Source organism: Puma concolor, chromosome A3 (assembly GCF_028749965.1).
Source record: "Puma concolor isolate L17-30 chromosome A3, mPumCon1.1.hap2, whole genome shotgun sequence".
In the NCBI taxonomy this organism is placed as follows: domain Eukaryota; kingdom Metazoa; phylum Chordata; class Mammalia; order Carnivora; family Felidae; genus Puma; species Puma concolor.
In genome coordinates, this window is record NC_141669.1 from 124368867 (window position 1) to 124396027 (window position 27161).

Here is a 27161-nt window from a genome sequence, read left to right on the forward strand (position 1 = left end):
TAGCTCTCCCTCTCTCTGGTCCCTTCTATCTCCCAGATCCAAGGAATCTTCATGAGATTGTGGTGTCCCCAAACCGTTAAAGCAGAGCCATGTTCCAGGCCCTCTGCAAAGCAGGTCTCACTGCCCATCTGCCAGTCCTGTTTACAGAGCGACACCGGGATGGGTGGGCAGTTGGGAGGTCTCCAACTTCTCTGAGAACATCTCTACAGATGCTTCTGAAAAGGGTGAGACGTGGGCCTTGCGATAAGTGAGAAGTCTGGAGTGCTGCCACTCAGTCCTGCCTGTCCCCACGCTCCCCAGACAGGCACCATCCATCCCCTGAATGCAAAGCACTGATAACTCCCCATGGGGGTTCTGGGTCCTTCCAGGAGATGAGGGCACCCTGCACTTGCCCAGGTGTCGATGGATACATTCCTGGAAGCATTGGAACACTGGTGGTGATGGAAATGGTAACAATTCTACAGCCTCTGGGGTAGCATCCCTTCCTCCCGATTCAGTGCACTTCCTGCTTCTTACCGCCCGGGGCACTGTCAAGTCTCTTTTACAAAGAGGTTCCTCAGTCCCTAAGTAATCGGCTGACACAAAGGTAAACTGGTGAAGTGCTCTCAATTCTACATTCTCTTGTAAGCCCAGCCAGGGCATCTTGATACATATCATTAACAAATAATTTCCTTTTATCATCATTCACTGCCTCCTAGGTGCTGTGCCAGGAGAGTGACTATGCAGGAGGTAGTCTCTCCCCAGTATAAGCCTGAGGGGTAAACTGAGGCTTAGAGAGGCTGCTAACCTGTCCAGGCTATATCATGAGCCAGTGGCAGGCCTGAGATGAGAATTTTGGTCCATAGGCAGAGCCTGTGTCCTAACCACTGGGAAGCACTGCTTCCCAGATCTTAGCACCAAAGACTCTCTGGCTGCAGCCTCACTACAGCCTTTGCAGCTCCCGGTCCTGCCATACCTTTGCTCACACCGTTTTGCCTCCCCTCAATGCCCCAGGCTCCACTCATTGGTCCCCTCCTCCATGAAGACTTTCTAACCCTTCCGAGCCACCAAGGTAAAATGAGCCCATCTCTCCTTCATTCCCCCAGTGACACTGCAGGTATATCTGTCACAAGAAACATTTCCACCATATGTGGAAAATGTCGATCTCAGCCTTCTGGCTTCTAGGTTTCTGGGAAATGCAGTCCTTGCCTTAGCCATCTCTGTTTGCCCAGGGTCTAGCTCAGCACTAGGCACATGGAAGCTCTCAGTAAATATTGAATGAAGAACCAAATGGACCAAAAGCTCATCAGAAACCCAATTTCAAGCTACTCAGGAGAACAAGTTCACAGGGCAGGGATGCCTGGCACACGCATGTGCTTGCTCATAAAAACTTGCTTCATGGTGAAAGAGAATGAATGAATGAACAATGAGCACAGCTGAGCATTTACACACTTCTAGTGAATGTCTTCCCAGGCATCCAGATATATCATAGGATTTAGAAAAAGAAACATCAGGGGCCTCCTGGGTGGCTCAGTCGGTCAAGTGTCCCACCTTGGCTCAGGTCATGATCTTGAAGTGTGTGAGTTCGAGCCCCGCGTCGGGCTCTGTGCTGACAGCTCAGAGCCTGGAGCCTGCTTTGGATTCTGTGTCTCCCTCTCTCTCTGTCCCTCCTCTGTGCACACTCTCTCTCTCTAAGCTTTTTAAAAAATTAAAAAAACAAATGGAAACATTCAGGTACTTTTTAGTAAACTGACCATTAACTCTAAGGTCCCTATTACAGGCTGAATGTCTGTGTCCCCCCAGCCCTAAATTCCTATGTTGAAATTCTAATTCCAATGTGATGGCATTTGGAGCTGGGGCCTTTGGGAGGTGGCTTGCTCATGAGAGTGGAGCTTCCATAAATGGAATGAGTGTCCTTATAAGAAGAGGGCAGATTGCTAGCTGGCTCTTCCTCCACCACACAGGGGTACAAAGAACAGTCAGCAGTCTGCAACCCAGAAGAGGCCCTCGCCAGAGCCTAGCCCTGCCGGCATCCTGAGCCCCGTCTTCTCAGCCTCCAGAACTGTGAGAAATCAATGTCTGTTGTTTATGAGCCACTCAGCCTATGGAACTTCATTATAGCAGCCCACATTGACTGAACAGTCTCAGAGTAACTTTTTAAACCCTAAACCATCCTTCTGAGACAAGAGACCTTCAAAACGCAATAAGAAAATAAGCCTCAATTCAAAACCTTGACAATAGAAGGATATCAGTCACTCCACATTGCAAACAGGCTTGGCCTAATTCTGGAGGGCTAATGAAATCCTCAAAATAAAATTGTGCTCTATAAAGTCTTTTTAGAGTTGAGTTCCCCCAGAAGGGGACCCTGAGACAAGGGTTCAGGTGCAAGTGTTTTATTTGGGAGATGACCCCAGGAGGCACCAGCAGGGGAGAGGGGAGGAAAGACAGAGAAGGGATGGAACTAATAGCATGTTATCTACCCAGTTACCACCGTGGGTGACTACAACTTGATCCTACAGGGACTCTGGGAGACGGTACTGACTCACCTCTGAATTGACCCACTGAAGGACAAAGGGATCTGGGTAGTTATTCTCCAATTCCAGGGGCATTAACTCCCCAGTAATTCCAGCCTGCCCACGCACCAGGGCTGAGGGATAGTCCTTGAGCAGAGAGTGGCCAGTGCCTCAAGTAGGATACCCTCAGCATATTTGGGAATGCTGAGGGCCAAATAGGGGTAGGAGTCATCACCAGTGTCTGCTACAAAGCCCAAGGGAAGAACTGAGTGTAACAACAGCGTTGGTCTCCAACTAACAAACTAGTAGCTATCAGAACCTGATGTAAACTAAGCCAGAAAATGGGGCCCTGAGACAAAAGAGAGCTGTGGGAAGAGAAGAAGCTAGAACCTTCCATCTGCCTCCTCTCCTCCTCTCTTTTCTTTGGAGCATATATGTCTGCCTTTCGTCTGCTCTCCCTCTCCAACCTGGAATCTATTTTCTTCTTAGTCTGAGTCTTTCTTCCTCTTCCCCCTCAATATCTTCCACCCACCCCTCCTGTCCCTACTTTTCCCATCTCTTAAGAGCCCATAACACGAAAGCAAAGTATCTTGCTTAATATTTGTTTACTTGGGAACAGTGAGTTTTATGTACACTGTTCTTAATTAAAATCTCAGCAAGTTTCTATTTGTGGATGGAGAGGCATTCTGCCCAAGAAGGGGGGGCTTTAAAATCTTGGCATCTTCTTACTGATGCACCCCCAGCACTTGGAATGAACACTTGGGATTTAGTCTTTCATTTGGGGCCCATGAAGCTATTCATGTTCTCAGCAACACCAATTATTGGCAATTGTACTGTGTGAAGGAAGTGAATTTCCTCCCAGACATGCTGTAGTGGTGTTTCTCACTGCTTCATCTGTGTGGGTGGCCCGTTAGATAAATGCTCATCCAAAGTGTCATGCAGGGTATCTACGGTGAAGCACTTGGTCTCCACCCAAACCATAGTCTGGAGTAACTGCTCTGCTCTGTGCTTTTTGGGAGTCCCTTCTAAATGACTGCATCAAGAAAGAAAAGTTTCCCATTGTCTTCCAGACCCTCCTCTTCCCTCCCAATTCATTCTCTACATGCATTTCCTCAAGATCACTCAAGTGTCACCTCCTCCAAGAAGGCTTCCCTGGCTTCCTCAAGCTGGCAGTCATCCAGACCTCTATGTTCCCTGAATTTGGGACCACTTGCTTGTGTGGCATGCCTCAGATGGTGCTGTCTGCTCAGCAGGCTGTGGACCCATAGAGGACAGAGTCCCCATACTGGTCAACTAGTTTCACTGGGGGTTCAGCAGGGAGTACAAGTTTGGTAAATGTTAAATGGATGGATGGATGCCAGGACTTATTAGAGCTTGAGACCAACTTGTAGGAACTGAACTCTTGGGCTGACAGCCAGTGAGAAATATAAGGAACCCAGAGATCAGGAAGCCCAGTGTTTTCCACTCTGAGGGGAGGGATGGGTAAGAGGGGCCAGAGGACTAAACTTCTCCCATATGGAACCAGGATGCTCCACTCCTGTTGATTTTACATATTGGGGTTCTGGAAATAGAGTTTCACTTCTCTAAAAAGTCAGAGAACCATTGCGGTGCCTGGGTGGCTCAGTCGGTTGGGCATCTGACTTCAGCTCGGGTCATGATCTCGTGATCCGTGAGTTTGAGCCCCGTGTCAGGCTCTGTGCTGACAGCTCAGAGCCTGGAGCCTGCTTCAGATTCTGTGTCTCCCTCTCTCTGACCCTCCCCTGTTCATGCTCTGTCTTTCTCTGTCTCAAAAATAAATAAACATTTTTTTAAAAAAGTCAGAAAACCATTATTCTACAGTTCCAGCTGCTGCATTTTTTAGAAGGGACATGACTTATTCCCCAGGGAGGCTGGTCTGGGACCTAAATTTACTGACTCCTGGTCCAGTGCTCACTCAGCTCAATACCACAGCCAAGTCCACCCACAGACATGGGTCTGCTTCCAAATGGGGGTCTTGCACCTGGAGGCCCAGACACAAGGGACATCTCCCCATCCCTGAGAGAGGGGTCTGGAATGAAGGCATGGGGGACAGGCAGCAGTGGGGGTGCAGGGCAGCAGGGCTGATACACCTGACCCATAGTGGGTGCAGGAATTCAACCTCCAGGTGTGGGAGGCCAGAGGGGATGGGATAGGGACTCCGGATCAAGGTGGAGCTCAGGAGCCTAGACCAGGTGGGGTGACCCAACACCAAGACAAGGTCCCTCCCCCAGCCTAGGCTGGCGGATCAGGGGTGGCCACAGCTCTTAAGGATAGAGGTCAGGAGCAGCCTGGAACACGCAGTGGAAAGGGAAAGTCCCCACTGGACCCAGGTTCCACCCTCCCCAAACCCTGCCTTGTAGGAAAGAGCAGAAACCCCAGCAGCCTCTGGGAGTCTGGGGAGGTGGCAGGGGCGGGGGGTCCCAGTAGCTCTGAAGCCCTCTAGCAACAGCCAAGGAGCAGAGAGCCAGCGGCGCCACCTCCTGGAGCCTTCGGGGAGTGCAGTTCACGCCCAGCCAGCCTCAGGCCCCCGGCAATAGGAGTTGCAGGGGTGAGGAGATGCCATGCCCATAAGAGCAGATCAGCCGTTTATTGTTCCTTTTTCTACATGTTATCATGGAAAACTTTAAACATACCCAAAAGTAGAGAGAGCTGTAGTCACAAACTCCCAGATACCCATCACTCTGCTTCGCCAGTTAGTGCATGGCTGATCTGGCTTCCTCTTTACCCTTCCCTCCTGCTTACCCCTTCCAAATTATTTCCCACCAAATTCCAGGCAACATAAAATTTCACCCCTAAATGTGTTCTTATGTCTCTCTAAAATGAGTACTTTTGGGGCGCCTGGGTGGCGCAGTCGGTTGAGCGTCCGACTTCAGCCAGGTCACGATCTCGCGGTCCGTGAGTTCGAGCCCCGCATCGGGCTCTGGGCTGATGGCTCGGAGCCTGGAGCCTGTTTCTGATTCTGTGTCTCCCTCTCTCTCTGCCCCTCCCCCGTTCATGCTCTGTCTCTCTCTGTCCCAAAAATAAATAAACGTTGAAAAAAAAATTTTTTTTTAATAAAAAAATAAATAAAATAAAATAAAATAAAATAAAATAAAATGAGTACTTTTACAAGGTAACCACAATACCATTGTCTCACCAAAAAAATCATAGAAGTCCTCGATATCCTCAAATATCCAAACAATATCTTGACAACTGGGTAAGTGTCTCATGAATTCATAAATGCTTTTCTACAGTTTATTCACCAGAATCCTAATAAAGTCTACATGTTGCAATGTCTTTTGAGTCTTTTTTTTTTTTCCAAACAATAGCAATTTATTATTTATTTTTGCTTACCGATCTTTGGGTTTTGACTGGGCGGTTCTTCTGCCCCACATGGTGGTGGTTCCAACACCTCCCTGCATTCAGCTGAGGTGCCTGGGTTCTCTTTCTTTGGGCCTCTCCATATGGCTTCTCTCTTCAGCAGCGAAAAGAGTGGGAGGTTTTTTTTAATCTATAGGTTTCTCCTCCATTTGGGTTTTTTTTTTGTGTGTTTGGGGGGAAGAATGGTTGTGGGGGGGATGGTTTTTGGTTTGTTTCACTTGAGATTCATTTGTTGAAAGAACCTGGTCACATTTCCCACACTTGGGATTTTGTTGGTTTCACCCCTATGGTAACATTTAACATGTTCCTCAGACTTCTAAGTTGTACATTCTGTCAGTGGGAGTTGAATCCAAAGGTTTATTCAGATTCTGTCTGTCTTCATCTCTTGTTATGTCTGCTATCAGGAGGCAGGTGATGCCAACTGACCTCTCTACTGATGTCAGCAACCACCCATGGTCATTACCTAGATCCGTTATTTCCTTGGGTACTGCAGAACTCTGATATTCTAATTCCATCATTCACTGTTTACTTTTATTTTGTTTAATGTGTATCTATTTTTGAGAGAGAGAGGCAGAGCGTGAGTGGGGGAGAGGCAGAGAGAGAGAGGGAGACACAGAATCTGAAACAGGCTCCAGGCTCTTGAGCTGTCAGCACAAAGCCCGAAGTGGGGCTCGAACTCAGGAATGGTGAGATCATGACCTAGGCCGAAGTCAGACACTTAACCGACTGAGCCACCCAGGCGCCCCCTCACTGTTTACTTTTAAATCCAAAAGTCATTATTGATTCAGAATTACTTCCAACAACAGAACAGGCCCCTTGAGAGAAAATCTACTTCTGGACCCTGGGACAAGTCTTTGCCCTTTTCTAGAACTGTGCTGTCCAATGAGGCAGCCACTACCCACATGTGGCTACTGGACACTTGAAAGGTGACTGAGCCAAATTTGAGATGTGCCATATGTGTAGAATATATTTCCAGTTTCAAAGACTTGGTATGAAAAACTAATCTTAAATATCTCATTCATAATTTTTATATGATTTGCATGTTGAAATAATATTTTGAATCGATTGAGTAGAATGAAACACATTATTAAAACCTTAATTTTACCTGTTCCCTTTTACTTTTTCAATGAGGCAACTAGAAAATTTTAAATTGTATATGCAGCTCACATTTATGGCTCACATTCTATTTCTGTTGACAGCATTGGTCTAGGATCTAGTTGTCTCAGTGAATTTGTTAACTCTTCCTTGAGCTCTTCCTGTGTGTCAGGCACTGTTCAGAAAATGCAGTAGCGAACAAAACAGACAAAGCCCCTGCTCTCATGGGGCTTGGATTCCAGAAAAGACATACAATTAGCAAATCTCAAGTACGTTGGTGGTGAAAAAGGGTTGGGGACAGGGAGAGGTTAAGGAGGAGCCCTTGGATAAGGAGACCTTTGATCAGGAAACTTTTGAAAGAGGCAAAGAGTGACTTCTGTGCACATATGGGTGAAGAAGTCCAGACAGACCTTGGGGGTGAGATGACAGATTGCACAAAACCAATGTGAGAACTTTGGTAGAGCTTTAGCTTCCTTTTTTTTTTTTATTTTTTAAAGTTGATTTATTTTAAGAGAGAGAGCAAGCAGGGGAGGGGCAGAGAGAGAGAAGGAGAGAATCCCAAGCAGGCTCCACGCTGCCAGCACAGAGCCCAATGCAGGGCTCCAACCCATGAACCACAAGACCACGACCTGAGCCAAAACCAAGAGTCAGACACCCAACTGAATGAACCACCCAGGTGCCCCCTATCTTTCTTTTTTTTAAGATGAGATACAATTTGCACATGGTAAAATTCACTTTTTTGAAGTACACATTTCAGTGAATTTTGACAAATACATGGAATCATGAAACCATGACCAAAATCAAGATATAGAATATTCCCATCGCCCAAAAACAATCCTCTTGCCACTTTCAAGTTAACCTCTCCTCTACCCTCCAGCTCTAACAACTACTTATCTGTTTTCTGTCCCTATAGTTTTGTCTTTTCCAGAATGCCATGTAAATGGAAACATGTGAGTCTGCCTTCTTCCACTTAATACAAGGCTTTTAAAAGTTGCCTAATTATTGCATTTATCAGTAGTTTGTTCCTTTTTTATTGTTGAGTAGTATTCCACTGTATGGATGTGCCACAGTTTCTTCACCAGCTGATGGACAAAAGAAAACTAAAAGGTAATAAAGGAGAAAAAAGGAAACAAAAAGAAAGCACAATTAAATGGGAAATATGAAATAAAACAGCAAAAAATGAGGCCTAATATAACAGTGTTTATAATAAAGATAAATGGGTTGAAGTCATCAACCAAAAGATAGAGAATCTGGGGCACCAGATGGCTCAGTTGGTTGAGATCTGACTTGAGCTCAGGTCATGATCCCACAGGTTCATGGGTTTGAGTCCCACATCAGGCTCTCTGCTGTTAGCACAGAGACCACTTCAGATCCTCTGTCCCCCTCTCCCTCTGCCCCTCCTCTCTCTCTCTCTCTCTCTCTCAAAAACAAACATTAAAAAAAAAGAGAGAGCATCTAAGATTGAATAAGCAAAACAAGATCCAAGATGTGCTGTTTACAAGCAAATGCTTAAAACAAAAGGATATGGAGATTAAAGAGAAAAGAATTAAAAATTATATATCAGGCAAATATGAGCCAAAAGAAAGCTACAGTCACCTTAATAGTAACAGTCCTAAGATGTGACAAACAGAATCCAATGCAAACCATAATATCATAAGAAAGAATAACAGATTTTCAAATAACCACCCACGAGCATATATTTCCATTAAAAAATGTAGCTTCAAAATACGTAAAATGCCAGCTTATAGAATTAGAGACAAAATTATTTATTCTTTTTCTTTAATCTCTCCTGGAAATGAATCAGGCAGACAAACGAATGTTTCAATCAGCAAGCTGATCCACGTATACAGAATGCTTAACCTTAGAATCGGCCAACATTCTTGTCAAGCACACACAGGACATTTATAAAAACTGTTAAAGTAAATCAAAATAAATTTCAAAAGATCAAAAGATCAATTAGGCTCTTTTGCTGACCATATGCAATAAAATCAGCAAAGATAACTGACAAATTCTCTTATATCTGGAAATTAACATACTACATAACTTATGGATTAATAACTATTTGTAGAATTATAAGAACTTATAGAATTATAAAACTAAGTACTACATGTCAAAATTTGGGAGAATAGACTAAAGCAATGCCTAGAGCAAAATGCCTAAGTTGAAAAATATCAGAAACAAAACAAATCAACATGGGGGAAAAAAAAGAGAGAGGCAGACCAAGAAACAGACTCTTAACTATAGGGAAGAAACTGATGGTTACCAGGGAGTGGTCGGTGGCGAGCTGGGTGAACTAGGTGATGGGGATTAAGGAGTGCGCGCATCATGATGAGCGCTGGGTGATGTATGGAAGTGTCCAATCACTAAATTGTACACCTGAAACTAATAACACTGTATGTTAACTAACTAGAATATTTAAATAAAAACTTAGAGAAGAAAAAAAAAAGAATTTATCATAAAACCAGAAAGATTTAATGCAAACAAGCTAAATGTTCAGTAAGGAAATTGGAAAAGAGCAAGAGAGGTGATAAAAGCTTGGACTAAAGTAGCAGAGGCGGAGGAAGATCTGGGATACTTTCAAAGACTCAGCAAAGAAGATGCATGTATGAATGTGGAACTCAGTGGGATAGTCATAACTAGACAGGTAGACCTGGAAGCGTCAGCATTTAGGTGATATTTAAAGCCACGGTCAGAGAGCAAGCGTAAGTAGAGAAAAGCATAGGTCCTAGGTGAGGTGGGGGTCCCAGGATATGCTAGGCCCAGGATATCCCAGGATAGGATAGGCAGAAACGCTGCCTCAGACCAGCAAAGGTCACCAGAGCCTAGCATGTAAACCAGAATACCCAACAAGGAACATAATTGTCAGGCAGACCAGACGTCATCACCACCACCATCATCATCATCATCCCCATCACCACTATCATCCATCCATTCATTTATTCAATATCTCACGAAGACGGTATTAGTACCGTTATTACATGGAAGGGGACATGGAGATTGAGCAAGCTTCAGTAACTGCTCCCAACGGTGGTCAGATTCTACTCCAGACCTTGACACTGCATTGCCAGTACAAGGATGCTCATTGCCACGTTGTTTACAACAGCAAAAAACTGGACACAACCCAAATTGCTACCATTGAGGGAATGTTCAAACAACTATAGGTGTGAGTGATAGACCGATACATTTAAGATCTACTCTAAATTCTGTGATATTTAGAGTAAGATCTACTTTAAAATCAGCAACAGGAGCATTGCCCATGGCGTCCACCGTGAGGGCTCAAGCCTTCCTCCACCGCTGATAGGCGTGTGGTGTGTGGCAAGTCACGTCACTCGTCTGAGGCTCAGCTTCCTCATCCATTCAGTGAGAGCCTCATCCTTTCTTAGTGAGGTCATAGGTCTACGGTGACAGCCAAATAGAAACAGACATGAGAGACTTTCATATCAGTAGAGGCCTTTGTAAATTTGGGGGGTGATGGTTGCTGCTTCCAGAACAGTGAACAGGGCTGGCTTTACGCAGGCGACTCCTAGAACGTGGGGGAGGCCCTGTCCTGCCGGCAGCGTGACAGGGTCAGAGTTCAGGACCTCCATGCCTCTCTAGCTTTGCACACACACACAAAGAGAATCAGCCTTAGAGTCTAGCAACCAGGGCCTCCTTGCCTTGTACTCCTACTTTAGAGGGACATTCTCTGGCCTTCCAATGGCCAATGCCCCCTCAGAGGGCAACAAATCCGAACGATCAAGAGAATGTGCCTCCTGTAAGCCGCCACTCCCTCCTAGGTCATGCTGCAGTTCCCCAGGACCCCAAATTCCCTGCCTAAATGCCTGCCTCCAGGACCTTCTCCAATCCTTCTCTGGGTCCTTCTCCCCAGGGGTGCACTGACCCCAGTGTGTGCACCCCTAGTCCCAAAGGGCCAAAAGGAGGTTATTTGCAGGGGGATGAGGAGGTGGGGAGGACTCAGACATGATCGCCTGCACGGAGGGAAACCCCTCACAGTGCAAGACAAAAGCGTGTGATAGAAAAGAGGAGGCTCCAGACCAGAGCCTCCATTTGCACTTGGCCCCAGACCTCTCAAATACTGGACTCGCACACAAACATCATAACCCTGATCTTACCCCTCCCCTTCCCCTGCAAGGCTGGTGATAAAACACAGGGAGCAAAAACAATCATTGCTGGAGGCCTAATTATGGCGAGCAGCCTGGTAGTGCTGTATATAGACTCCGCTTGGGGGGAAATGTGCTGATTTATGCAGTTCCCAACATTTAAAGGTGGAGACCAGACTGTGGCTGAATCAAATCTGATCGCTCTCTGGGACAAATTGGACCCCTGAGCCCTGAGCACAAATTTGTGAAGGACTGTCTGTCTCTCCTTCCCCCAGCCTGTACTGGCTTCCCCTGGGGCTCCCTGGGTTCCCTAAGCCAAAACCTCAAGGTGGCCTCACAGGTACTGAAGCAGAAGTCAGTCATTAGCGAGCATCTGCTCTGTGCCAGGTTCTGAGGAAACACACTTCAAACCAAGGCCTCCGGGAGCTTCCAGCCTACTGAGCTCAGACCCTCTTTGGCATGAAGGCTGTCCGGCTGTGAAAGATGGCACCAAATCCCCCTCGCGTCTCACATCTGCATTTCCTGCTATGTTACTTCAAATGCCCTCCCAGTCCGTCCTCTGGGCTCAATCAGGTGACTCGTGTGGGCCAAGAGGATGTCAGCAAACATGATGCGGGCAGAGGTTTGAAATGCTCTTGGGCCTGGGGCTTGTCCTCTCTGGCAGCTCTCGGAAGCCACTGTGTGAAAAAAGCTGGGCTAACATGCTGCAGAATGAGAGACCTCCGGAGCCATATGCAGAGAGAGCCCTGCCCACCATCTCAGACGACCCAGAGGAGGCCACCGTAAGCCAGCCAGACCTGGTCCCCCCACGCTGCAGACCACGAGCGAGCCCAGCCTAGCCCGCAAGAACCACCCGGCTGAGCTCTGCCCAAATTGCCAAACTACAGACCGTGAGTTCAGTGGATGGTGGTTGTTTTCAACCCTCCACAGCAAAGGAGAGAGCTGAGGAGGATGAGGGGGATTTACCAGGTGGACAAATAAGGAAAAATAAACCAGGCAGAGGGAACAGCACAAGCAAAGCCATGTGGGCTTGGAGGACTCTGTTTTCAGAGAAAGGAGTCACCCAAGATAACTGATTGCAGGGCCTCTGGGACAGATGGGGCCAGTGCCAAGCGTGGCAGTTTGGACTTTATCCAGAAAACAGTGGGAAGGCACAGGAGGAATCCTGAGCAAGGGAGGGCTAAGCAAGGTGCACTGTGCAAAGGTCACTTTGGCAGCAGTGAGGGTGATCAGATGCCCAGCCTCCACCTCCAGCAATGGACGGGCCCCTCCAGCCTCTGCAGGGTGTCGGGCAACAGCCCTTCCTCCCTCCCGCCCTCACCCCTGACCTCACACAGGAGCTGCCGCTGAAGTCCCAAGACAAATGCGTTTTAAATGAACCAAGAGAAATCAGTTTCCAGAAACCAGTCTCCACGGGTGAGACAAGAGCAGTGCTGTCTCAAGGCCAGTGACAGGCATGCTGGAATCTCAGAGCCAGTGACAAGGGGGAGACAGCTGTGGACAGTGAGAGGACAGCTTCCCCAAATCATCCCCTTTTGGAGTTGGGTGGGACCTCAAGGGCCAGCTGGCCCAGCCCCCTCTGAAGTGGGTCCCTATCACATACCCTTTCTTACATACCTTCAGTGACAGGGTGCTCAGCACTATATTTGCCCAAAGTTCTTTATCACAGGCTTATGATTGGCTCATACCTCCTGCTTCTGCCCACACTAGCCCTCAGAGGTGGCAAGATGCCCACCGAAACCCCTCTTTTTCTCTTCTCCAGCCAGTACACAATTCTGGAGTGATCTGACTTGCACAGAATGGGAAAGGACAGCATGATCTCATTCCCTAAACCACATTGCTATCACCGTAGCCCACATAAGCTCTCCTGGCACTTACATCGGCCCCACCCCACATCACCTCCAGGCTCCCCTCCCAGGACGAGGTGGTGTTTTGCACATCCTTCTCTTACAGTTGAATTGCAATTCTTTGCCTACATGACAAGATGATTAAAAAACAGGCCCTGGAGGAAATCTGTCTTTGTCCCTGGCCTACCCCAGCCACAGCACAAGGTCTGCAGTAGAGTAGCAGCTCACCAAACATCCGCTGAATGAATGAGCCCATTCCCTACAGAGTAAGGGCTACGGGATGGGTTGCACTACTGGATGGATTGCACTGGGCCAAAGAGCCCAGTACCAAGCATGTGGGCTCAGGAGCTAGACTGCTTCAGCTCAAGTCTGCTGGCCCTCCCCCCTCAGGCCCACAGTTCCCAAAGTGTGTGCCAAGAAACCCCTGTGCACTGCAGCAAACACACAGGGGTAACATGGGTTATTTTAAGTGTTAGAAACACCGGTGTGTGTCACACAACCGCAAACCTATCATGACCTAAGTACACAGTGGCCACCCTCTGAACATTAATCTGTGCCACGTTCCCTCTGACAACATCGTATCTTTTCAAATCTGGGTTTTCAGTGGTTACAGAGATAAAAAGCAAACACCATGTGAAAATCAGTGTAGAGCAAGAAATGAGGACAGCAATGTCCCATCTGACTCTAAGTTTTAAAAAGTTGTGCAATACCCAATGGGCACATACATCCCGTTGCTACATGATAGTGTTATATCAGATGGAATAAAATTTTTTTCTTTCAGTTTATGTGAGTTACTTTTTCAAATGGCTATTAAGCTGTGATGAAATAACTATCTTTAAGTTGTTTGTACCTAACTACTCAATAAATTCAGACTACTAGGGAGGTGTGGCTCAGTCAGTTAAGCATCTGGCTTCAGCTGAGGTCATGATCTCATGGCTCCTGAGTTCAAGCCCCGCGTTGGGCTCTGTGCTGGCTGCTGGGAGCCTGGACCCTGCTTCTGATTCTGTGTCTCCTTCTATCTGCCCCTCCCCTGCTCATGCGCTCTCTCTCTCTCTCTCAAAAATAATCATTAACAAAATTAAAAGAAAAAAAGACCAATAGGTATTTCTTTTGGCCTCTGGGCACTTGGAAAACTTACTGAAATACTGTGGGTACTGGGAACAGAGAAATTGTGGGAATCTCTGTTTTCAGCATTTTACTTCACTTCTCTGGTCCTCAGTTTCCCTAAGTATAAGTTGGGGATGATAATAACATATCATAAGGATGTTGACAGGACTGAGAATATATGCAGTATTTAGGATAGGACCTGGTACGTAACAACTGTTGTATACACATTATTACTACACAGAAAGGCCACATGAGTTAGTTGGCAAGATTATAGGGAAAGGTCTAAAATGCAGCAGAGATCCATTTTCTAACATTCTCTTCTTTTGTTTTTTTAAACATTCTCCCCTTTTATTAATAACCATATTCCTTAAGCGTCCGACTTCAGCCAGGTCACGATCTCGCGGTCCGCGAGTTCAAGCCCCGCGTCAGGCTCTGGGCTGATGGCTCGGAGCCTGGAGCCTGTTTCCGATTCTGTGTCTCCCTCTCTCTCTGCCCCTCCCCCGTTCATGCTCGGTCTCTGTCTGTCCCATAAATAAATAAAAACGTTGAAAAAAAAAAATAACCATATTCCAAGTGCTTTGACACAAGTCACAGAGAGCACTGGACTGGGAGTCGGAAGGAGGCGTGTTCCAGGAGCAGCTCAGCTTTGAAACCTCAAGGAAAGCACCCCTTCTCCCTAAGCCTCAGTTTCCTCGTGTGTATGTCACCGGTGCAGTGGTGATGCACAAAGTCCAAGGAGAGAGAGTTAAGACTCTTTCTTGGAGGGTGCAAACACCCACAGGAACCAGACCACAGACGGAATCTATCCCCTATACAATAAACAATGCAAATATCAGGAAGTGGGTGATTAATAGTGCTCAATTGACATGCTAATTACAAACCATTCTTATTACCTTGTTGCCGCAAGTTCCCCCAGGCTCTGGAGGCCACAACCTGAAAGAATGAGTTTCCCGGCTTAGTCTGAGTTGAAGGTAATTAAGCCCATAAGAGCTACAAAACTACATGCTTCAAACTGATTCAGACCTTTCACTAAATTAGACCATCTCCGAATGTGTAGGAATAGTGAGGTTTTGCCAGCTGTATAATCAGTTCCGTATTCAATTCCTTTAAATAGAGATTTATTGATTAAGCAACCTACTGTTTTTAAAAGGTAGTTTTGTCTTTGAAAATAAATAAATAAATAAATAAATAAATAAATAAATAAATAAATAAATAAATAAAGCTTTCCTTTAAAAAAGATCTCAGTTTCCATCAGATCAAATTCCCTTTGCCTTTTGCCTCTAGGGTTCCTCAGGATTCTGATTTTTTTTTCGAATGTTAAGTTATTCCTTTATTAGATAGTCATTGAAATCGACCTCATTCCCATAGAGGAATGATTATGGGCACAGAAAATGCATTCATTCCTTTTACAAGGCTGGTGGCTGACAGAAGTGATTCTGCTGGTGGCTTCAACGGAAATGTTGCGTTTCATAAAACCAGCACTGAGATTGTTATAAAGCTGATTTGGGCATGTTTTCCTAAATTAAAAAAAAATGAAAATGGAAAAATGGTTTCTCTCAGATGAGGGCTCTACATGTAGAGATAGGACTTAGAGATCAAAACTCCCCCTACCTGCCCTAGCCACACACCCCCCCCCCACCCGCTAATGAAGAAGATGGGTGTCACTTCCTGACCTCACCCCCAGGGTTCCCCCAGGCCACCCAGGTCTGTCTCTGAGCCTGGAACAGAATGTAGACCTACCCATGGTTCCCAGATCCTCCCTATGGGCACAAGGCATTTAGATACCATGACCTAAGAATGCTCAGACTGAACAAAACGAATGATTACCATTTTGGCTTTTAAAAAATTACCTTACCCCATCCTTGAGACTCCCCCCATGACCTCATGCATACCTCTGGTAGAAGGGAAGGCATCCCACAGTTAGAGAGGGATGGAATCAGGACCAAAATCATCCTTCCCATAGGCTGCTAGAGCCAGACCGCCCGGGGTTCAAACGTTGCTCTGCCACTTACTAGCTGTGTGACTCTGAGCAAGTCACTTACCCTTTCTGTGCTTTGCTTTTCTCATCTGCCCAGTGGAAGTAACAATTGAGAATCAAGTGACTTAATATTCATAAAATGCTTATAAAAGACGCTGGAATACATTATTTGATGAAAGCAAGCTGCTGGTGTTTTGTCTTGTGTCTAACCAACACACACAGCCTCCTGCACCTCTGCACCTCCTGCATCTCCTGCACCTCCTGCACCTCCTGCACACCTGCACCTCCTGCACCTCTGCACCTCCAGCACCTCCTGCACTCCTGCACCTCTGCACCTCCTGCATTCCTGTACCTCCTGCATCTCCTGCACACCTGCACCTCCTGCACCTCTGCACCTCCTGCACACCTGCACCTCCTGTACCTCTGCACCTCCGGCACCTCCTGCACTCCTGCACACCTGCACCTCCTGCACCTTCTGCACCTCTGCACCTCCTGCATTCCTGTACCTCCTGCACTCCTGCACCTCCTGCACTCCTGCACCTCCTACACCTTCTGTGCACCTACATTCCTGCACCTCCTGCACCTTCTGCAGTCCTGCATCTCCTACATCTCCTGCACCTCTTGCACCTCCCACACCTTCTGCACCTCCTGCATCTTCTGCACTCCTGCACTCCTGCACCTTCTGCACACTTGCACCTTCTGTGCACCTGCATTCCTGCATCTCCTGCACCTTCTGCACCTCCTGCACCTTCTGTACTCCTGCACCTTCTGCACACCTGCCTTCCTGCACCTCCTGCACCCCTGCACCTCCTGCACCCCTGCACCTCCTGCACATTTGTACCTCCTGCACTCTTACATTTCTTGCACCTCCTGCACACCTGTACCTCCTGCATCTCCTGCACCTCCTGCACACCAGCACCTCCTGCACCTCTGCACCTCCAGCACCTCCTGCACTCCTGCACCTCTGCACCTCCTGCATTCCTGTACCTCCTGCATCTCCTGCACACCTGCACCTCCTGCACACCTGCACCTCCTGCACACCTGCACCTCCTGCACACCTGCACCTCCTGTACCTCTGCACCTCTGGCACCTCCTGAATCTCCTGCACACCTGCACCTCCTGCACATTTGTACCTCCTGCACTCTTACATTTCTTGCACCTCCTGCACACCTGTACCTCCTGCATCTCCTGCACCTCCTGCACACCTGCACCTCCTGCACCTCTGCACCTCCAGCACCTCCTGCACTCCTGCACCTCCTGCATTCCTGTACCTCCTGCATCTCCTGCACACCTGCACCTCCTGCACCTCTGCACCTCCTGCACACCTGCACCTCCTGCACCTCCTGCACCTTCTGCACCTCTGCACCTCCTGCACCTTCTGTACCTCCTGCACCTCCTGCACCTTCTATACCTCCTGTATCTCCTGCACTCCTGCACCTCCTGCACTCCTGCACCTCCTACACCTTCTGTGCACCTACATTCCTGCACCTCCTGCACCTTCTGCAGTCCTGCATCTCCTACATCTCCTGCACCTCTTGCACCCCCCACACCTTCTGCACCTCCTGCATCTTCTGCACCTCCTGCATCTCCTGCACCTTCTGCACTCCTGCACCTCCCGCACCTACTGCACCTCCTGCACCTTCTGTACTCCTGCACCTCCTACACCTTCTGTGCACCTACATTCCTGCACCTCCTGCACCTTCTGCAGTCCTGCATCTCCTACATCTCCTGCACCTCTTGCACCTCCCACACCTTCTGCACCTCCTGCATCTTCTGCACCTCCTGCACTCCTGCACCTTCTGGGCACCTGCATTCCTGCACCTCCTGCACCTTCTGCACTCCCGCATCTCCCGCACCTTCTGCACCTTCTGCACCTTCTGTACTCCTGCACCTTCTGCACACCTGCCTTCCTGCACCTCCTGCACCCCTGCACCTCCTGCACCCCTGCACCTCCTGCACATTTGTACCTCCTGCACTCTTACATTTCCTGCACCTCCTGCACACCTGCACCTCCTATACATTTGTACCTTCTGCACTCCTGCACCTGCTACATCTCCTACACACCTGCACCTTCTGCACCTCCTATACACCTGCACTCCTGCATACCTGCACCTCCTGCACCCCTGCACCTCCTGCACTCCCACACCGCCTACACACCTGCACTCCTGCACACCTGCACCTCCTGCACCTTCTGCACTCTTGCACCTCAGGATGGTCTACTTCCCTGGGGGGGCTCACTGCTCACTTTCTAACTTTTGGTCACTCCTGCCGTTCACTCCATACAAAAGTCTGTCAGGCTGTGACATTGCTCAACAACCTCTGATATGTTCTAGTCTGTCCTCTTGCCTTTTCCACAGTAATTGTTCCAGACCTGCCTCTCCCACAAAACCTATGACCCTCACTCAGCCTATTTCTCCTTCTTCACAATGAAAATAATGTCATCAAATAGAACCCCCTCAACATCCTTACATACCTCTCACTCCGTCCTGTTCCCAGCCACATGCCCTCACTTCACCACCATCCTCCCTGCCAGAGTGGAGAAGGTCCCATTACTTATCAATCTGAGACTGCTTCTCAACCCTGGTAGGGCCTGATAGTACAGTTGTGTGGGTTGTGCACTGCACAAGAGCACCTTGCCAAGGTGCCAGTAGGAACTAAAATCCAACCCACCTTTCTTTTCCAAGTCCTAGACCCTTGCATGAGATGTCTGGATATGCATGGCTTTTCTGATTCATCCACCCAGAGTGGCCCATTTTTCAAATGTGAACCAAAATACCATAGGCAAGTGGGAACCTTGGCTCCTTAGCTCAAAACTTCAGACACCTGTTCTTTCAGAGCCCTTTCTCACTCAATCACCTCTTTATTAGCCTCTCCTTCCCTACCACGTTCTGTTGGTTCCAGAGCTGTCATGTGCAGAAGATAATGTTATAAAAAAAAAATTGGCCAACACTTGGAAATGGGGCAAAGAAATTACTGCGTTCCTTCAGTGTGAGGTGTTACCAGGCAGTTTCCCCCACCTCTCACTATCTGACTTTCTAGGAACTGTGCTGTCCAATACGGTAGCCGTCAGCTACATGTGGCTACTGAGCACTTGAAGTGTGGCTAGTCCAAATTGAGTTGTGCTGTAAGTATAAAAATACATACTGGATTTCATGGACTTGGTACCAGAAGAAAATTTCCCTGGTCCATTTTCATCAGTAAGACATAAAAATTACAATCACACCTAATAACAGAGCTTCAAAATGCATGAAACAAAAATTAACAAAATCTAACCTAACACTCCTCTCTCAGTGACTGGTAGAAAAACTAAATTTTTAAAATAATTAAAAATGTAGATTTGAGCAATCTATAGCATAAACCGCCTCAATCTAACTTATATTAATAGAACACTGTACCCGACAATGGCAAAAAACATATTTTTTTCAAATGCTTATGGTACATTTACCCTAGGCCATTAGCCAAGTCTTAATAAAATTAAATTGAAGTAACACAGAGTACATTTTCTGACAATGACTGAATTAAATTTAAACTCATTAGCAATTTTAATTAATTAATAAAACCATTAGCAATTAGAAATCTAGAAAAAACAAACATTTGGATGTTAAGCAATGGACTCATAATTATTGGGTCAATGAAGAAATCATAAGAGAAACTTTAAAACATGTTTATATAAGTAATAAATATACAATATATCAGAATATGTGGAATGCAGCTGAAGCAGTGCTTAGAGGGCTTTTTAAAATCTAAATATTTATGTTAGAAAATAACATAGATGTAAAATAAATGACCTAAGTTTCCACCTCAAGAAGCTAGAAAAAGAAAACAAAGCAAAGCCAAAGTAGGTAGAAACAGAGATTTTTTTTTAAAAAAAAGCAGAACTCATCAAAATAGAAAATGAACAATAGAGGAAAATTAACAAAGCCAAAAGCTGTTTCTCTGAAAAGATTAAAAAACCCTAGCTTGACTGAAGAAAAGAAGAAAAAGAACCCAAATTACCAGTATCAGAAATGAAGGAGGAGACAGCCTTACAAAGCCTACAGATATTAAGAAAATAATAATGGAAAATTATAAATAAGTTTATACTAAAAATTATTTAGAGAAGCTAGATAAAATAGACAAATTCCTTGGAAGAACAACTTCCCAAAACTGATTAACAAATCAAACAGAAAATCTAAATTGCCATATATCTAGTAAGAAATTGAATCCATAATTTAAAACCTTCCCATGAAGAAATCTACATGTAGTTTCGCCAGTGAGTTTCATTAAGGAGGAATTAATTCTTCTCTTAAAAATTTCAGAAAATGGAAGAAAGAATGCTTCCCAACCCACTTTATGAGACCAGCATAACCTTAGTGACAAATCCGAAAAAGAAAGTACCAAGAAAGAAAGAAAGAAAGAAAGAAAGAAAGAAAGAAAGAGAAAGAAGATTCCAGGGGCTCCTGGCTGGCTAAGTCCATAGAGCATTCAACTCTTGATCTCACGGTTGTGAGTTAAAGCCCCACGCTGGATATGGAGGCTACATTAAAAAAAAAAAAAAAAAAGTAAGCAGCAATAAAAAATTCCAGACCAATCTCATTCATGAACATAGATTCAAAATCCTTCAGAAAATATTAGCAAATAGAATTCAACAACATATATCAAAAGTATAATGTATCATGACCAAATTGGGTGTATTCTGGGAATCTAAATTTGGTTTAGCTTATGCAGAGCCAATAAATATAACTAACCATATTAACAGATTCAAAAGAAAAATTAAATACTTAAGTAGATGCAGGAAAACCATTTGAAAAAATAAATCAACAGCCATTCACTAAAAAAAACCCTAGCAATTCAGAATTCAAAGGAGACTTCAATCTAATTAATGGCATCTTCAAAAAACATACAGCTAACATTTTATTTAATGGTTAAATATCCATTTTCACTACTTCTTTTTTTTTTTTTTAATTTTTTTTTTTCAACGTTTATTTATTTTTGGGACAGAGAGAGACAGAGCATGAATGGGGGAGGGGCAGAGAGAGAGGGAGACACAGAATCGGAAACAGGCTCCAGGCTCTGAGCCATCAGCCCAGAGCCCGACGCGGGGCTCGAACTCCCGGACCGCGAGATCGTGACCTGGCTGAAGTCGGACGCTTAACCGACTGCGCCACCCAGGCGCCCCCATTTTCACTACTTCTATTTGACAGTGTATCAAAGGTCCTAGACAGTGAATTAAAGCAAGGTAAAGAAGTGAAAGACATACACATTGGAAAGGAAGAAGTAAAAGTCTTTTTTCACAGATGGCATGATTGTTCACACAGAAAATCTTAAGGAATCTACAAAACATCTACTAGAGCTAATAAGTAAATTAGCAAACTTGGAGTTACAAGGACAATACACAAAAATCAATTGTACTTTTATATTCTAGTAGCGAAAATAGTTAAGTGAAATTAAAAAAACAATTTCTTTACTGTATTGTCAAATAACACAAAATACGTGGAAATAAATTTAACAGAAGACATTACCTCTATGTTAAAAACAACTACGATAAAAACATCTATATCAAAAACTACAAAACGCTACTGAGAGAAATCAAAGAAGACCTAAATGAGTGAAGAGGTATGCCAAACTGACCGATTGGAATATTCAACATCTTTAAGGTGTCCATTATCTATAAATGTAGTGAGATCTCAACCAGAATCTGATCAGTCCATTTTGTAGAATCTGACAAGCTGATTCTAAAATTTACGTACAAATGTAAAGGATCTAGAAATATCCAAAGCAATCTTGATAAAGGACAAATTGGAAGGACTAAGCAGCCTGACTTAAATAGGCAATGTGCTATAATACCACACTAAGCCAGGAATTGCAGCACTGGTAACAAGAACAGACAAATACATCAGTGGAACAAACTAGAGAGCCCAGAAACACATTCTCATCCACGGGGGCATCAGATTTTTGATGAATGTGCCAAAGTGATCCAAAACAGAAAGCAATGTTTTCAACAAATTTTTCTGAGACAACTGGATATCCAATGTAAAAAAAAAAACAAAAACAAAAACAAAAAACCTCAATCCTCACCACCTCACACCAGGTACCAAAGTTAAGTCAAGATGGATCTTGCACATAAACGTAAAAGCTGAAAAGCACAAAACTTCTAGAAGAAAATGTAGAAGACTTTCTGCTCAAATGAGGGAGTAGGCTTCTTACATAGGACTTACAAAGCAGTAAGCACCAAAAAAATTGTTTAAAAATATCATAAAAGTGACAATCATAAAAGAAAAAATTATAAATTAGACTTCTCACAATTTTAAAACTTCTACTCATCAAAAGACTTCTGTAAGAAAACAAATATACAGGGTGCCTGGGTGGCTCAGTCGGTTATGTATCCAACGTCAGCTCAGGTCATGATACTGTGGTTCATGAGTTCAAGCCCCATATCGGGCTCTGTGCTGACAGCTCAGAGACTGGAGACTGCTTCAGATTCTATGTCTCCCTCTCTCTCTCTGCCCCTCCCCAGATCATACTCTCTCTGTCTCTGTCTCAAAAATAGACATTTAAAAAAAATTTTTTAAAGAAAAAGAATATGCAATTCTCTCAGGAAAAAAATGCATGAATAACAGATACCTAACAGATAGCCAGTATTCAGAGAATATTTAGAAGAAAAAAATAACCTCCTACCACTCAATATTTTTTTCAAAGCCTATATAAAAATGGTAACGGGGCACCTGGGTGGCTCAGTCGGTTTAAGCACCCGACTTTGGCTCAGGTCATGAGCTCATGGTTCGTGAGTTGGAGCCCTGCATCAGGCTCTCTGCTGTCAGCACACAGCCCATTTTGGATCCTCTGTCCCCCTCTCCCCGCCCTTTGCCTGCTTGAGCTCTGTCTCTCTCTCTCAAAAATAAACATTTAACAGCTTTTAACAAACACTTCACAAAAGAAAACATATGAAAAAGTGTTTGTCGTTATTCATAAGGGGAAAGTAAACTAAAATCATAACGAGATGCCCCTATTTACCAAAACGGCAACATTTAAAAACCAACAACAACAATTTTTGTTAAGACTGTAGCATAACCAGAATTCACACTTTGTTGAGGGAAGCATAAGATGGCAAGAACATTTTGGAAAAAGATCTAACCACACACCTACCCTATGACCAGCCATCCCACTCCAGAGCATTAACCCAAGAGAATGGAAAGCCAGTCTACCAAAACACTCACACACAAATGTTCACAGCAGCTTTACTCATATAATCAAAAGCGGAAACCAGCTCAGAAGAATGATAAACCCACTATGATATATTCATAAAACAGAATATTGAGCAATGAAAAAGTAGTATAAATAAACTTCAAAAATATTATGCGGTGTGAAAGACTTATTAAAAAGCATTGATAGGGGCACCTGGGTGGCTCAGTTGGTTAAGCGTCTGACTTCGGCTCAGGTCATGAAGGTCCATGAGTTTGAGCCCCATGTCGGGCTCTATGCTGACAGCTCAGAGTCTGGAGCCTGCTTGGGATTCTGTGTCTCCCACTCTCTCTGCTCCTCCCCTGCTCATGCTGTTTCTCTCTACCTTTCAAAAATAAATACCCCCCCCAAAAAAAACCAGCATTGATAATTGGTTAAGGTCATGGAGGAGTAGGGTGACCCTAAGCTTGCCTCCTCTTCCAACAGCTAGATAAATATCAAATCATTCTGAACACCCAAGAAATCAATTGTAAGTTTAGAGAACAAAGCTGCACATCTACAAAGAGGAAAAAAACAACTTGTGGAAGGTAGGGACTGCGGAGAGTTGAGTTGTGGGAGACCACAGGCACTGCAGTGGGAAGGGATCCCTGATCAAGGAGAGGTGAGCCAAGAGTGAAGGAAAAAATAAAAAGAGTGAAAAGCCACGCAGGGGACTGCACAAGAAAACTGCTCCCCAAAACCACTGACAGGAAAAAAGGAGAGGATTTTAACACTACCAGTTTTTTATAAACAGTGGAGCACAGAATCTGAAGTTTTGGAGCCCAGTGCCTGGTGGCACTTGGGAGAGGAAGCTGGGTAGAGCTCAAGGAAAGGCAGTTCAGACTGTGGATCCCCCGCCAGTCTAGGAGAAGCCGTTCCCCTGCTTGGAGTGCATTTGGTAGGGGTGATACAGCCTCTGTACAGGCAAGAGACCTGGTGGGCACCATAGAGCTGCCTCATTCAACAGCACAGGAACAAAGATGCCTCTGCAAACCCTGGTGGCAGCTGTGTGTTGCGATTTACTGTAAACTCTGAGCTGCTGCCCCTGTGGGCACGGGCCACAGCATGGCAAGACCCTCCCCCAGAGGATCAGCACAGGTTGAGCCACAGGGTCTCTGAAGCGTGGGGTTTTGAAACACAGCCACACCTGATATAAAACTCAGGAGGGCAGAGCAGCCTGGCAGGTGAACAGCTCTGACACAGGCAGGGTGAAGGTAGGGAGGTGGTGGAAGCCAGGGACACAGGAGGGGTGACTAATTGCGCATCTACGAGGGCTTGAATTTACAAATCCGCAGACTAGAGAGCCAGGTGAAGTCATTTTGACCATTGGCCGACCAGCACTGATCTACCTCAGTGAGCTAAACAGCGCCATCAAGTGGAGAACCTAGCGCTTATACCAAGCCCCAACCCCTTAAGCTTTGCAGGTGCATCTCCACTAGGGCCGACCCGCCTGAGAATCAGAGCACCAAGCCCCTCCCCCAGAAGGCCAGCACAAACTCCTCCCAAGCACCAAGCCTGATCATAGAGTGCTGCAAAGCTTCAGATCTAGGTGAAACAGGATCTAGCTTCCTTTGGATTTTGTTTGTTTGGTTGTTTTCTTTCTCTTTTTGGTTTTGGTTTTCTTTTATTCAGAAAGAGCCCATTTTTAATTTAATTTAACTTTTAATTTTTTTCTTTTTTTCCCTTTTCTTTAATGTCTATTTTTGAGAGAGTGAGAGTGTGGGAGTAGGGAAGCAGAGGAGGGGCAGGGAGAGGGGAGGACAGATCCAAAGTGGGCTCTGTGCTGACCGCAGCAAGCCTGACATGGGGCTCAAACCCACGAACCATGAGATGGTGACCTGAGCTGAAGTCAGACACTTAACTGACTGAGCCACCCAGGCAGCCCCCTTTTCTTTTTTCTACCAAGCTTCTCTTAAAAAGCAGTCTGGGGCACGTGGGTGACTCAGTTGGTTGAGCGTCCAACTTTGGCTCAGATCATGATCTCACAGCTCATGAGTTCGAGCCTCACATCAGGCTTGCTGCTATCAGCACAGAGCCCACTTTGGATCCTCTGTCCCCCTCTCACTCTCTCATTCTGCCCCGTCCCCACTCACACTTTCTCTCTTAAAAATAAGCAAACACTAAAAAAAAAGAAAGAAAGAAAACAAAAGTACACCTAGGATCTAGCTTCCTCTATCATTTTTTAATTAAAAAAATTTTCTTTTGGGGCGCCTGGGTGGCGCAGTCGGTTAAGCGTCCGACTTCAGCCAGGTCACGATCTCGCGGTCCGTGAGTTTGAGCCCCGCGTCGGGCTCTGGGCTGATGGCTCAGAGCCTGGAGCCTGTTTCCGATTCTGTGTCTCCCTCTCTCTCTGCCCCTCCCCCGTTCATGCTCTGTCTCTCTCTGTCCCAAAAATAAATAAACGTTGAAAAAAAAATTTAAAAAAAAAAATTTTTCTTTTCTTTTATCATTATTATTATTATTATTATTATCAAATGAAAGAACAGGAAGAAATGACAGCCTTCCTCCCTGAATATAAAATACAATTATGGAAAATAATAAAGCTGAAAATATGAGGGAAAGAAAGGCAATGGACCACAAAGGTAGACTTACAGAACTCAGCAACTTCTTCAAATGTAATAATATTCTTATCATAGGAGTCCCAGAAGATGAAGAGAGAGAAAAAGGGGCAGGTTTATTTGAGCAAATTACAGCTGAAAACTTCCCTAATCTGGAGAAGGACACAGACATCGAATCCAAGAAGCACAGAGAACTCCCATTAAATTCAATACAAGCTGGCTATTGCCAAGGCATATCATAGTCAAATTCACAAAATATGCAGACAAAGAAAGAATCCTGAAAGCAGCAAGGGAAAAAAAGTCCTTGACCTACAAGGGAAGACGGATCCAATCAGATTCACAGCAGATCTGTCCACAGAAATGTGCCAGGCCAGAAAAGAGGGGCAGGATATAGTCAGTGTGCTAAATGGGAAAAATATGCAGTGAAGAATATTTATCCAGCAGTCTGTCATTCAGAATAGAAAGAAAGACAAAGAGTTTCCCAGATGAAAAAAAAAAAAAAAAACTAAAGGATTTGTGACCACTAAACCGGCCCTGCAAGAAATATTAAGGGGGACTCTGAGTGGGGAATAAAAAGACCAAAAGCCACAAAGACTAGAAAGGAATGGAGAACATCAGCAGAAACACCAACTTTAAAGGTAACATAATGGCACAAAACTCATATCTTTCAATAGTTACCTTGAATGCAAATGGATTTAATACTCTAATCAAAAGACATAGGGTATCAGAATGGATTAAAAAAAAAAAACACAAGACCTATCTATATGCTGCCTAAAGGAGACTCATTTTAGACCTAAAAACATCAATAGATTGAAAGAAAGGAGATAAAAAAAGAAAGAAAAGAAAGAAAGTGAGGGGACAGAAAATCATCTATCATGTTAATGGACGCCAAAACAAAGCCAGAACAGCCATACTTATATCAAACTAGATTTTAAACCAAAGACTATAAGAAGAGATGAAGGGCATTATATCATACTTAAGGGGTCTATCCATCAAGAAGATCTAACAGTTGAAAATACTTATTCCCCCAATTTGAAACACCCAAATGTATAAGTCAATTAATAACAAACATGAAGAAACTCACTGATAATAATAGGGATTTTAACAGCCCACTCACAGCAATGGGCAGATCATCTAAGCAGCAAATCAACAAGGAAACAATGGCTTTGAATGACACACTGGACCAGATGGACTTTAACAAATATATTCAGAACGTTCCATTCTAAAGTAGCAGAATACACATTCTTTTCGAGTGCATGTGGAACATTCTCCAGAATAGATCATATACTGGGTCACAAATTAGCCCTCAACAAGTACAAAAAGATTGAGATCGTACCATGCATATTTTCAGATCACAATGCTATGAAACTTGCAGTCAACCATAGGAAATTTTTGGAGAGACCAAC

At 45.1% G+C, this 27161-nt stretch overlaps 1 long non-coding RNA gene across 5 annotated transcripts in view; it reads right to left on the reverse strand.

Moving 5' to 3' along the window:
* LOC147582744 (uncharacterized) overlaps positions 1-27161 on the reverse strand; it is a 136862-nt gene that overhangs the window by 82950 nt on the left and 26751 nt on the right. Inside the window, exon 3 of one of the 5 annotated variants that reach the window (XR_015249476.1) lies at positions 5844-5964. The exons of the other annotated variants lie outside the window; for them this stretch is intronic. This is a non-coding gene — a long non-coding RNA (uncharacterized LOC147582744). The remainder of the gene's footprint in view (positions 1-5843; positions 5965-27161) is intronic. 5 annotated transcript variants of the gene reach the window in all.